Raw genomic sequence first — 12,884 nt, 5'->3', positions numbered from 1 at the left:
ATTTATGATCTTCTTAGCAATCGATGCGTGAAGATTTTTTATCCGTCGGAAATATTGCCACCATTACTAAAATTTGATCATTTGTGGAAATAACTCAAAACCAATGGGTTAAGCCTTGAATTTTGATCAGCATGGTGAAATTTTCATAAAGATCGATGTTGGAGTCATTGCCCTTGAAGCGTCAAAAATTACCATGAGAGATTTTTTTATGATATGAAAACCGGGTAGATAACTAGTTAAAACTTATTTTTGTGACAATAGTACAGTAAGGTCAACAGTCAAACTTTGGAAAGTTATTTTTTACAAGGTGAGCGATTCAGGCTCTCTTAAGGCTAAAAACCACTAATTCCACTTCCCATAGGCTTCTATGCTAATTTCACAATATTCAATGGCTTCTCTGGACTTTACCTTAACTTTAACCTACAGAGGACTATATATCAGCATGATTCTACATATGTCAGCTCACAATCCTCAGAATGGCATGTGGGGTTAGCAGACTTGCAGTGCAGTACTGGTCACCGGAAGTGAAGGGTCTATAAATAGCATGGGAAATCCCAGTGTTTTCACAAGTCAGGGGTATATTTAAAAATCATTATGGAGATTAGGCTTCACATCACAAGAAGCAAAATGCACCTATAAAATGTACAGAAATGTTTTTCCTTTCAGAAACTGTTTAAATTTTTTAAATAAGATGAGAACTTTTTTCACAGCACTATGAGGAACAGGGGTAATTTCTGCGTAGGACTATTTTTGCGTACGTTCCAAATGCTCATTGGTTGAATTGGTGGTCTGTAACCTAGAGCCTTAAGTTTTTTATGTGACCGCAAAACAATTGCGGTCGTATTAAGTTATGATGTTGTTGTCAGCATTTTCGTTGTAGGCGTTGTTGAATTTTCGTTTCCGTGCCAGAATTCAGTTGTAGTGGACCAAATGTCATGAAATGTTGATATATTGATATATTGTTACTTGCTATTTGAGAAAACTTGCCATTTAAAAAAGGTCACTGTCCCTACCGGTCTGCAAAATAAGACGAAAAAGATTAAAAAAGGTGTTTATTTGAAATCGATGTAGAAACTCTGAAACTTTTTTACCAGACAGAAACACATTTGGTATGAATGTTTCTTAAGGTTTTCTGCATAGAAATGACATGGGGATTTTTGGGTGGAAAACATGGTCGACGTTACTCAAAATAGAACATAGGGGTGAGATAGTAGTTGTCAAACTTGTTGAAGTTATTGCGCTTGAAAGGTGAAAATTTTTTTTACAGTTTTCAACCAATATCTTGAAAACTATAATAGATAAAAAGAAACTTTCAATTGATGAAATGATCCTTATGATAAGCTCTACCAAAGTCTTTTTAGTCAAAAATGTCGGACAACTCCTTGTGAAAAATCGAGCAGGTGAGCTATTCAGGCTTCTGAGGCCTCTTGTTTAGTTTTGGGACAATTTAAAAAAAAAAGAAAAAACAAAAAACAGAAAAAAAAACATGTTTACATGAGTCTTAAGAAGTCTGTTCAGCAAATTTACTCTATCTATTACTGTTTTGGGGTTATGAGGTACAACGTTCTTGAAAACGCAGCGGAACTTCGACCTGAAATTGAATTTCAAAAAACTGTGCAATTTTGACATGAATCCAAATGAGTTCATTGTTGTGTCCACAATGAACGAGTTTAAGTATGAACAGATTGGCTGCGGTCGTATCATGCTGCGCTCGACAAAGCTTTTAACTTATTTTTATTATTGTTTTTTGTATTTATTTATTTTTTTATGAAATGGTACCAATTATAAAACGTACAGCTTGATGAGATACGTGGATTGCCAAATTTTGGTAATAATCATGATCAGCTAACATTTATTAAAGCACGTTAGACTAGGCGAGTCTCCTCGAACAGGCGCGTAGCTGAGGCCAAATTGAAGTGTGGACAAAATTACGGCAGGGGGGTCTGGGGCTTAAGGCTCCGCGGAGATAGCGTTTTAGAGCATCACTTATGCCTCTGCTGGGTGTATTTTATCTCCAAAAAAAAATTGGCAAAATTAAGTGCAGGCAAAAGCTTTTTTGCCTAACGGCAGCTATGCACCTGTCGAACCCTCTAGTTGAAACCATTAGTTCCCAAGCGGCAGTTTTGTGTTTTTAACTCTTCAGAATCTCACTATCAATATATAATTCAATGTTTTTTGTTAGTTAAGTAAACTGTAAGTTTTCATTATATTTCCCCTTTTTTAGCTCACTTGGCCAAAGGCCATGTGAGCTATTGCAATCACTTGGCGTCCGTCGTCGTCATCGTCCGCTGTCGTCGTCGTCCGTTGTCGTCGTCCGTCGTCGTCGTTAACAATTATACAAAATTCTTCTCCTCTGTAACTACTTGACTAATTAGAACCTAACTTGGTATGAATGCTCCTTGGGGTGTCCTGCATAGAACTGATGTGGGGATTTTTGATTCATTGAAAAAAAAACATGGCCGCCGGTACTATAAATAGGACATAGGGGTCAGACAGTAGTTTTTCAAATATATATCCAAAACTGTTGGGTTTATCCAAATTCTTTCAATAGTTGAAATGATCCATATTATTAGGACCACAAAAGTCTTCAGACTCCTTGTAAGAGTTATTGTCCTTGAAAGGAGGAAAATGACTTTTTTTAAATAGTTTTCAGTCAATATCTTGAAAACTATGATAGATTAAAAAAACTTTCAATTGTTGAAAAGATCTTTTAATAGTCCTACCAAAGACTTCTTGAGTCAAAATTGTTGGTCAACTTCTTGTTTAATTTATTGCCTTTGAAAGGCAAAATTCAACAAGGTGAGCGATTCAGGCTCCTGGGAGTCTCTTGTTATCAAGTAAATCATCACTGATCAAACATTTTTTATGACAATGCATATGTTTCCATTGAATATTACAAGCCATTTTTTCAACAGGACTTGTTTCTAAATGTTTAAAAATATTTTCGTTTCTACAATAATTTGTAACTGGTAGATAGATAATTAATAAATAATAGGATAGTTGACGTTTCTATTTTAAGGAAAGAAGTTCTTTTGACTTCATACCAGAAAGCGACCCCTGAAAGAAAATAATATACAATTGTCCTTAGATTTCCCATTATATCAGGTACGAGAACACAATTAATTCCCCTTAGTTTAATATAGTTCCAACTTTGGTAGTAGGTACCTTCCACATTTTTTTCATATTTTTACTGGAAACTTATTTGCTGAAGTTTTGCCTCTAATTGGTAGAAAATAGGTTAAAATTACATGGGATTTTTTTTTCATTAATCAATTCTGACTAAAAGTTGTGATTTGGTTCAGTGGAAGAAGGTTAAAATTTAGGACTTTTAACTCAGTTCATTTGTCATGTTTACCCCATCTCCGAATTATATGTATTAATTTCAGAAAATGATGGTAAAATTTTCTACAATTTATATATAAAATCCTGTTTGTACATATCTTTAGGCCAGAGAAGTTTTATTCAGTTTGCGCCGGTGGAATTTTTTTTATCTGCTCAAATGTGTATATTGAAATGCACTTGAAAATTAATTGTGGTCTCGTGCCATCAGTTTAAGGACGTAGACACAACTCTTAAAAATCATTGGAACGTTTGTATTCAGTATTTTACATCAATCTACTGTAAGCATCTAATCAACTTGGATTTATTTTATTCTGCTTCAAACGAAAGCTTGAGAGGCTTTGGTGAAATTGAATATGATGCAAACTATTGTGGTTCCCGGGACTACGTTCCAGATATAAGCTCCTAGCAATACACTCTCACGAGATTTGTATATGTGTAACATACTGAAGGTCTCAGTATCGTATTAATTTTCCCATAGACTTCTATAGTGAAGTGCATATTTTTAGGATTTTTAAAAAAATATGTAAATTGATTCAATAAAACTTTCACTTATGTAGCATTTCTAAGGACATGTGAAAAAATAATTTCCCGCAAAGAAAATAGGGTGAGTCCACGAAGATTGGACAGAAAAGTAATCTTGAACTATAAATAGCCATTTTCCCTACTTTCACTTTCGTTTTGCACTCACCAAACCAACCTTTTCAGTGGAACATTTTTATGATATTATGTTAGATTTTCTTTTAAAAAAGTTCTTCATCTTACAGTGTGATGTTTGCTCTATTTTTTAAGTCATTGTTCATGTCTTTTGACAAAAAATTAGTTTGTAGAGAGGCAAAAAGAAAATGCACTATATTTTTATGGCATCCATGTTTTGACGTACACCCGCTCAGGGATATGCAATACGATACTGGTACCTGAATATTGCGATCGTGAACCAGTCTAGATGCAAACATACATTTGTATCACTGATTTCATGAGTTGTGTCCCTTACCCTAGGTCTACCTCCTTAAATATATATTGAACATGATTACAGAGGGTAAAAATGTTATCGATGATATATGATTACTTCTGTCAAAGTAATTTTGATTACATCATGATTGCATATGATTACTTCAGATATTTCCACATACGAATTAAAACAAATTTACTTCCTTTACATAGGTAATTTAATGACACATTTGGCACAATAATTTACTTGATTTTAAAGCAGAAGAAATATAATTTATGTATTATAAGCATGATTTCAAAGCTGTGATAAACACGACTTTGAAAATTGTCCATTGACAATTACCATTGTAAATGTTTATTTCACAGTGATTTGTAGACTAAGTGTATGTTTAAGGGGTGTAACAACATTTGTATAGCCTAAAGGAAATTTTGAGATTACAAACAATAGCATTGAGTAAAATATTTGTGTAATAATTATGTACATTAACTTACTCTTTCTTGAGCCTATTTCAATGATTTAATTCAATTAAAATTTACACAGATATAATATTCAATTCTTTGTTAACTTCAAGCGCATTATGCTCATCAGTACATAGCAATACAAAATGTAGTACATGTATTAATACCATGTCTACACAGATTTTAAAGATAACATCAGAAAAATATATCATTTAACTAAGTACCATTTAGAAAAAAGAAGAACTGCAAATACAAGAAAATCTTAAGTGGAGAGAACACGGGGGGGGGGGGTAATTTAAGTTCAATGGGTAGGGGCGGCTCATACCGGTCTACATTTTATAATTAGTAATATATGAAAAGGGTGGGCATTTTAGTTGCAGTATATGTCATTGGGGTTAACATTTTAAAATGGGCTATATATTTACACATGGTTATTGATTTGACATCAATAAATCATCCTTAAAATTATCAAAGTAAATAAAGATTAGCACTTGACAGATAAGCAGGAAGGGATCCAATTAGCTCTGACATGATAATGATGTATTTCAGTTACAATGTCATTTGTTCTGATCAGCATCCTGCTGTGATACGTAGATACTGTTAAATGCAGTGCATTTATATGAATGGGTTACATAAATGCATTACATATATATGAATGGGTGTAAGTTTTTCATTGTTAGAATATATGAATGGGGTAGGTAAATCTTTTTGGGGCCGCACACCCGTATCCGTTACCCCCCCCCCCCCCCCCCCCCCCGGGTGGGAGAGAAAAAATAATGAATGTAGGACCTGTTTTATTTCTTAATATATAAATGATTATTTGTTATTTGCCTTTACATATATTGACTTGTATGCTTATGACTCTTCTTTTCATTGTCATGCCAAGCGCAAAGATAGCATATATATTAAATTACAAAATGATGTTAATTTGGTTAAATCATGGTGTGAAAACAATAGTACGAAGATGAATACTAAAAAAAATTAAGTGTCTAAATTTATGTTCCAGACAGAAACGTAGAAATTCATCTTCCAATAAAGAAAATCCATAATGATGTCGTATTGAAAATGTCCATAAAATTGCTTGGTGTAGAAATTGATGAAAACCTAGACTGGAATGAGCAAGTAAACAAAATTTGTTAAAATATGACCACAAAAATTTCACTTTTGAACATTTCCAACACATGTGAGACGGTTATTTTACAATATATATATTATTGTAGTATAATTTAATGATGTGTTTCAAAACAAGATTCTGACAGAATTATAAAGCTGCAAAACAAAGTTCTAATTATGATTCTGTTTCATCTTTTTTTCATGTTGTCGTCACTTAAATGGTTATCATTTCTTGATCGAGTGAATTACCAAAAATCTATATTAATGTACAAAATTGTTAATGAATTTGGCGCCAGACTATTTACTGTTGCAAGATCAATGTCAACCTTACAGTTTACGGTCTTCATCAAGCAATGGCATATTTCTACCTAGAAGTAATACATTTTTATAAAAGATCTTTCCATTTCTTGACTGTTAAAATTTACACTAAACTACCAGCAGCCACAAAATGTTCTAAATCTTTAGAAATATTGTTTTCTACACTTTTTAACAATGTCACAAAATTTGTCAATGAATGAGTACTGTCTATTCAAGCGAATGTGTAGAACCTAATATACTATAGTTGTTTAAATTTTACTTGTGTTTTAGAGCCCCAATGAAAATAAGAGTTGTTCTAATTGGGTTACCCTCTTTAAATAAAGAATTAACTTATAATTACTTATTTTCTTACTGGTAAGATCTATAGTGGAGTACAGCGCAATCATTTGGAATCCATACGCTCAAATAGGGAAAACAAACTTGAATCCATCCAAAGGAGAGGTGTTCTTTTTATCACAAAATACTATAAATCAAGAGACTAAGGATGCCTGACCAAAATGCTAAAAGACCGAATTACCAACATTACTAACCAGACCACGGCTGGTCTTCTATTTCAAAGTGGTTGAGGGGCTGATACCAGCGCTTCCACCTGAGCAACTTATTAAATTTCAAAAACCCAAAGGGCAAATCAGAGTAAGAAATTACACAGACTGCGTCTCAACAAACATTTTCAAGAACCAAGTCAGTAAGAACACATGAGCGGTAATTGTACCTCCTAACAAAACAGAACAATTCAAGAACTCGGATCAGTGTTCGTACGCATCACCATAGAGTGGAACGACTTAAAGGACTCAATAGTGTGCGGTTGTCGAAAAGCCTGATGAGTTCAGAACATCACAGCTAAGCCAGCGCGACTAGACCGTGTAGACCACCCTGTCACTCAGTATCCCAGCACGGAATCTGACGAACTCTTTGAGATACAAATACAGAAAGTTCTAAAGCATATATCAAGTATCTATATAGATTACGCATATCTTTACGTTTTCCGTAAAGAAGTAGCTCAATCGATTTAAATGAGAAAGGATGACGGTAATTATAATGTTTAGAATAGCGTCTTCTTAATGCTGAATAACAGTTGTATTGTACTGCTAACTGAAGAGTGTACATTTCCTATCTGATCTATCTACACCAATGTTACGTCCTACTTCAAATTACGTGATGACAACCTCAACCGAGTTAAATATACTTTAAAATGTGCATGTTTCCTTAAGTAGTTTTGAATGCAAACACTGTTGACAATGTACTTATACAGATAACACTTAGTTGAACTGTTCAGCTGTACGTCCAAAAATTGTTTCACGTATATTCTCTTTCACAAACATCTTCCACTGTTACTAACAATCATATTTTCTTGTTTGTATACCAAAATCATTTATACCCAAACTACATCAATAGTTGCTTAACTTGGTATAGATGTTACTATTTCTGTTTTCACTAAAAACATAAACTGGTCAATATAACAGGCTTTAAGAATACAATAATCTATTCTATACATTCTAAGGTAAATTAAAGGATACTTTCATAAGTTTATAATACACCATCCCATTTGTTGTACACTGCTTTACACCCAACAGCTTTGAACAAAAATCTAGCTGAATCTTTTCAACATTTGGAGCTTTATGGAAACCCCATATTTCACTACCATAATGCAAAATACTGCTTGTATAAGTATCAAATAAATTAATTGAGTAACAGCATTTAAATTAGAGCGAAGACATCTTAGACTTCAGATTGACTTTGGTTAGCTAGATGTCTTTGCGTTTTAAAAAAAAAAAATACCATTATAATTCAATACTATACTTAAATAACAAAACTCACCCACTATTTTTAAAATGTTTCCATCATAGTACTATATTTTGTCATCCCTCACTAGACCGACTTTCTAAATACAACAATTTTTGTTTTGGATGTGCTAATAGTCATACCCCATTTACTGGTGTATCTAACATACTTTATAGACCTCCAACTGTTTCGGAGAATAAAACATTATCATCAGCATACATTAAGAAAAACAAAGTTAACTCTTGTACTTCAAAAGGTACATTACCATTATAAAAAAAAACTACATTTCAAAATCATTCACATACAAAGAAAATAATATAGGGGGGAGAACATCTCCTTGCATAATACCAACTGAACTAGAAAATTGTTCAGAGTAAAAACCATCCATTTTGACACTCACTTTCACTGTGGAATAATTGGATTTCAGTAAGGCCAGTAATTTACCAGTAACACCAACTTTTGACAGTTCCAACCACAAATTGAGTCTGGATACAGAGTCAAGTACTAGTTTATAATCGACAAAGCAGTATAATCTGTTCTTACTACACATAGACTTGTTGATAATTGACATCAAACAAAATATTGCATCAATTGTACTACTACCGGCCCGAAATCTAAATTGTGCATCAGTGAGAATGCCGTTTGCATCGGACCAGTTCAGAAGCCTCATGTTTATGGTTGATGTGGATAGTAATTATAGGCTGATTCTAATACAACAGTTCGCTGGGTCGCTTGAATCACCTTTCTTGAACACTGGAACAAGAACCGCCAAAGCCCACGACTTTGAGAAGTGACCAGATAACAAAATTCTGTAGAACTTTTCCCAAAGAGTCTCTATATTCAATAAACAATTCGTTAATTATATAACACAGTACTTGTATTTAAGGTTTTATGGAGAACAAACTTTTTTCTCAGAAACAAAATTAAAAAAAAAAGATTACAATTTTAGTTTAAAGTATAGAATTCCCTTATCTTGATTTCTTCATAAATATTGAATCAAGCCACGACAAAATAATTTACAAATACAGATAAAATGCTATATATTCACCAATTGTTTCACGTGCATTTTCCAAGTCAGCATTGTGCCATAGAGGATCAAAAACTGATCGAAACATTCTTTTCAATTGTATATTTTCTATTTGTGTGGTAAATAAAAGTAGCAAGCAACAAGCAGCAAGACAAAAGGGAATAGAAATACACCGCTATTAATTATTTATTTAAATGTATAAAAGTCAACATTTTTTCAGTTGCTAAAATCAATTAAAAGGTTAAGTTTATAAAAAAAAATGTTGTAAAATGAGAAAATACTGCTCCTTATTAACCTATTTTAATTGCAGAGCAATTTTCTGGGGTAATGTTATCAAAATGTAATCAACAAGCAATCATGATAACACCACTTTTTCACCCAGTGATTGATTACATATGATTACTTGTTATCATAAATTTCAATGATCACTGGTTACATGCGATTACGTGTGAAAGTGTAATTGATTACATTTGATTGCGATTACTGACTATGACTACCCCATCCCTGGCCAAAAGAGGTTGAATTGATTTAGACAGGTTTCACTGTAGAAATAAGACAAATAAATAACAAATATCATAAGAACAATTAATAAAAGAACATTGGTGAGCATGCTTACAATACACCAAGCGCACACATCCGGAAAACATCATCCCTGTACCTCAATAAAAACGAAGTGGTGCCCATAAAAAAAGGAATTGATATGATGAAAGGCAACAAATGCACCACCGTATAACCCCTATGAAAAACATGACCGATTTATGTGAAAATTAATTCCATCAAAGATTTTATTGTAACTAACTATTCACCAAATATTGAAGGATATCGGTTAAAAAATGGAGGCTCTATACAATCGAAAAGCCTTAATTATTGAATTTTAACTAAGCCGCCTCCCCTAAAAAGTGGTCCCACTTGACCGATTTCTGTGAATATCAATAGAATCCAGGATTTTATTGTTACAAATCATTCACCGAAGTTTGAAGGAAATCAATTAAAATGTAGAGGCGCAATCCAAGCGAAAGCATGCTTTAACACGCGGACGTGTAAAAACTATATACCCCAGCAACTTAATTGAGTGGAGTGTAATAATTCTAGAAGAAATAGAAATGGAGAGATAAAAATTTAAACATACTAGAAACAAATCGCTGTAAGTGATAATAGAGATCCCATTAACAGTACAGTGCATGCACTTAATTTGATTTAATTGAATAGAGCAATGATACGCGCGTTAATACTGGCCATCTAGTAAAATCATTGTATAGGTACATTTTATGGCTGCAGGTAAGTGGATCAAAGTTCCCCATGACCAAAACTGCCAGGGGGTATGGTTTGTAGCACTATGTTCAATAAAATGGGCTAATGGGTGTCATTTAGAAATTCATGCGTGTATATACATGTATGAAGAACAGACAAATACAATACATGACTGTTTTGTTGACTTCATGTATAGGGGACCCCACATATATATTTTTTTGCAAAATTAAAACAGGTTTGGGTAGAAATAAAAACAAAAGAATACTTTATTTGCTTTCATTTTTACACCATGTAATATAAAAGTGAACTTCAGGGAATAGGAGATGATATTTCCATAATAAAATTATCAGGATGAACTTCCTTAAGGTAGTAATAACTGGAGAATTATATAACAAAGAAATATAAACTTTCTATCAAACTTAGAATAAGTACATATGAAATGATAGAAAGTTTATTAGTTATCCCATTAAATACATTCAAGACATATATTTCGTCTGGTAATGGTCATTCAATAAAGAGAAGACCATCTTTGTTCCCAGAAGTTGGCTGTATAATGGTTGTAAATATGTAAGTCTGTAAAATAGCAACATACAAATGGAACAAAATGGAAAAGATTTTATTTGGGGCTGTTATTTACGTACAACAAACACTTCCTAGCAATCCTGGGAGTAAAACAAAAGGATTATTTTGGAAATCCGTATACATTTTATATAGATCATCCTTAATACTCAAATGATTTATGATTCTATGTGTGGTTTTACAAAATTCTCTGGACAGCGGAAGCTGAAGAAAACAACACTAAGACGGAAAGAAAAAGCCAAATCTTACAAATGTATTCTTTGAGTTCAATTTGATAAAATAAAATAGAAGTCTGGACACAGCATGACTTGGTATTCCCATGTTAGTAACCATATCGGCGGATCTAGGAGGACTCCCTCCTTTTTGTTGGAAAAAATTTGTGCAAACCCTTTGGGCAAAAAAGCAAATCATAGGCTGGAGCCCCTATTGTAAATTTTTAAACAGGACCCCTTCCCATTATGGATTTTCTGGATCGGAACCCCTTAATTTCTGGGTCCGCTCCTGAGATTATATGCCGAGTTCATATTTGCTCAAAAAAGAAGCTAGGGAAACATTGTTGGGCCACCTGCATCCTCAGATCACCTACAAATGTCTCTACAAAAAGTATAACTATACAATCGCTCCCTTGCATATATTGACCTATATTGGTGTTGTCATTCTGTGTTGTCTTAGCTAGCTTTCAGAAACTGCTAGCATTCTTTAAGTGGATGTGTCATTTTGTCGATATAAATGGTGTATGTTGGATTATGTTATGGAGAGAATTTGATGTTATATTGAGTGAATTTCTTGGTGTGTTTATTTGTCGTTTCAGTTCATTTTGACCTTACGATGGTTAAGGCCTGATAGATCTGATTTAACCCCACTGGATATTAATGTGTCTGCGTGTCGATATATAACTTCTTAGTTTGATTTTGAAGGATTTTAATCGTTCTATTCCCATGGATTGTATTACTTTTTGATGTCGGGGTCTTTCAGAGCTTACTTAAATACTTCTCTGTCTAAAAATCAGGCACAACCTGTATAAATAAGGTGTGACACATAGAGAGAAATAAAAAACACAGGATTTATTACATTATCCAAGTTTTTTATACCTCATAACTTCTATACTGAAATAACCATCAAAGTGTTGAAAGTGGTCAAATTTAGTCGATATGCACTTTAGAAAAACGGCGGGAAAATGTCCCTATAAATTTCACTATTATAGGCAGTCATATAATATCTGCGTTACAGATGCTTATAAGCAGTCATAAAATATCTGCGTTACAGATGCTTCAGGATAACGTAAAATAGCTGTTTTTGGTTGATTTCTAAAAGTATTATATATAGTTGAGGCAAGAAAGACCTAATTGAGAAAAATGATGTGCCACCAATAGCACTATTCTTAAACAGAATACTATGTAACTTGTTAAAGGCCTTTTGGTGATCCATGAAAGTTTTACGAAATATACGCTGGTGCATTTCTTGAATTTCACCATATCCATTCTTTTTCCATTATGAAGCATATCGTGAGTTAGTGCATCAATCTAGGAATATATTTATAAAGATCTAGGAGGCTCATATTACGTAAGTCGGGTTTATGTATTGGCTAAAAGTCACACATACATGTATATAAGGAGAATGGATAAGATAGGTATGTTATATTGTAGCTCGAATACTTCAATCTCAAGCATTTATTTATAACTAATAGTTATATTCCTTACAAAGTTTTAATTGGTATAAATCTTCCATTTTTATAACGTTCATAAGCTATCTTTATACTTTATAAGATATCTCGTTTTAATATTAAGTGCAGAGACCTTTAAATTACAGGTCTTTGCTCATATTAAATATCCATGCCCTAGTTCCATGGTTGGCATTTAAAAAAAAAATCTCGTGCTAATTTCGTGCAAAATTATGCAAAAAAAAAAAAAAATAGCTTGTCAACCGGCAACTAGTGTTGCTTTTTAGTACGGATAGGTTTCCAGGACGACCATTTGACCAAATTGTTTTGTTTTGTTATGTTTATGTTTTGTTTTTGTTTTTTGTTTTTTTTTTGCTATATAAACGTTTAAAACTTCGCATAAAA

Source organism: Perna viridis, chromosome 9 (assembly GCF_037379345.1).
Source record: "Perna viridis isolate PV_CMFRI_1.1 ecotype Kerala chromosome 9, ASM3737934v1, whole genome shotgun sequence".
Classification (NCBI taxonomy): domain Eukaryota; kingdom Metazoa; phylum Mollusca; class Bivalvia; order Mytilida; family Mytilidae; genus Perna; species Perna viridis.
This window is presented reverse-complemented; position numbering follows the sequence as displayed.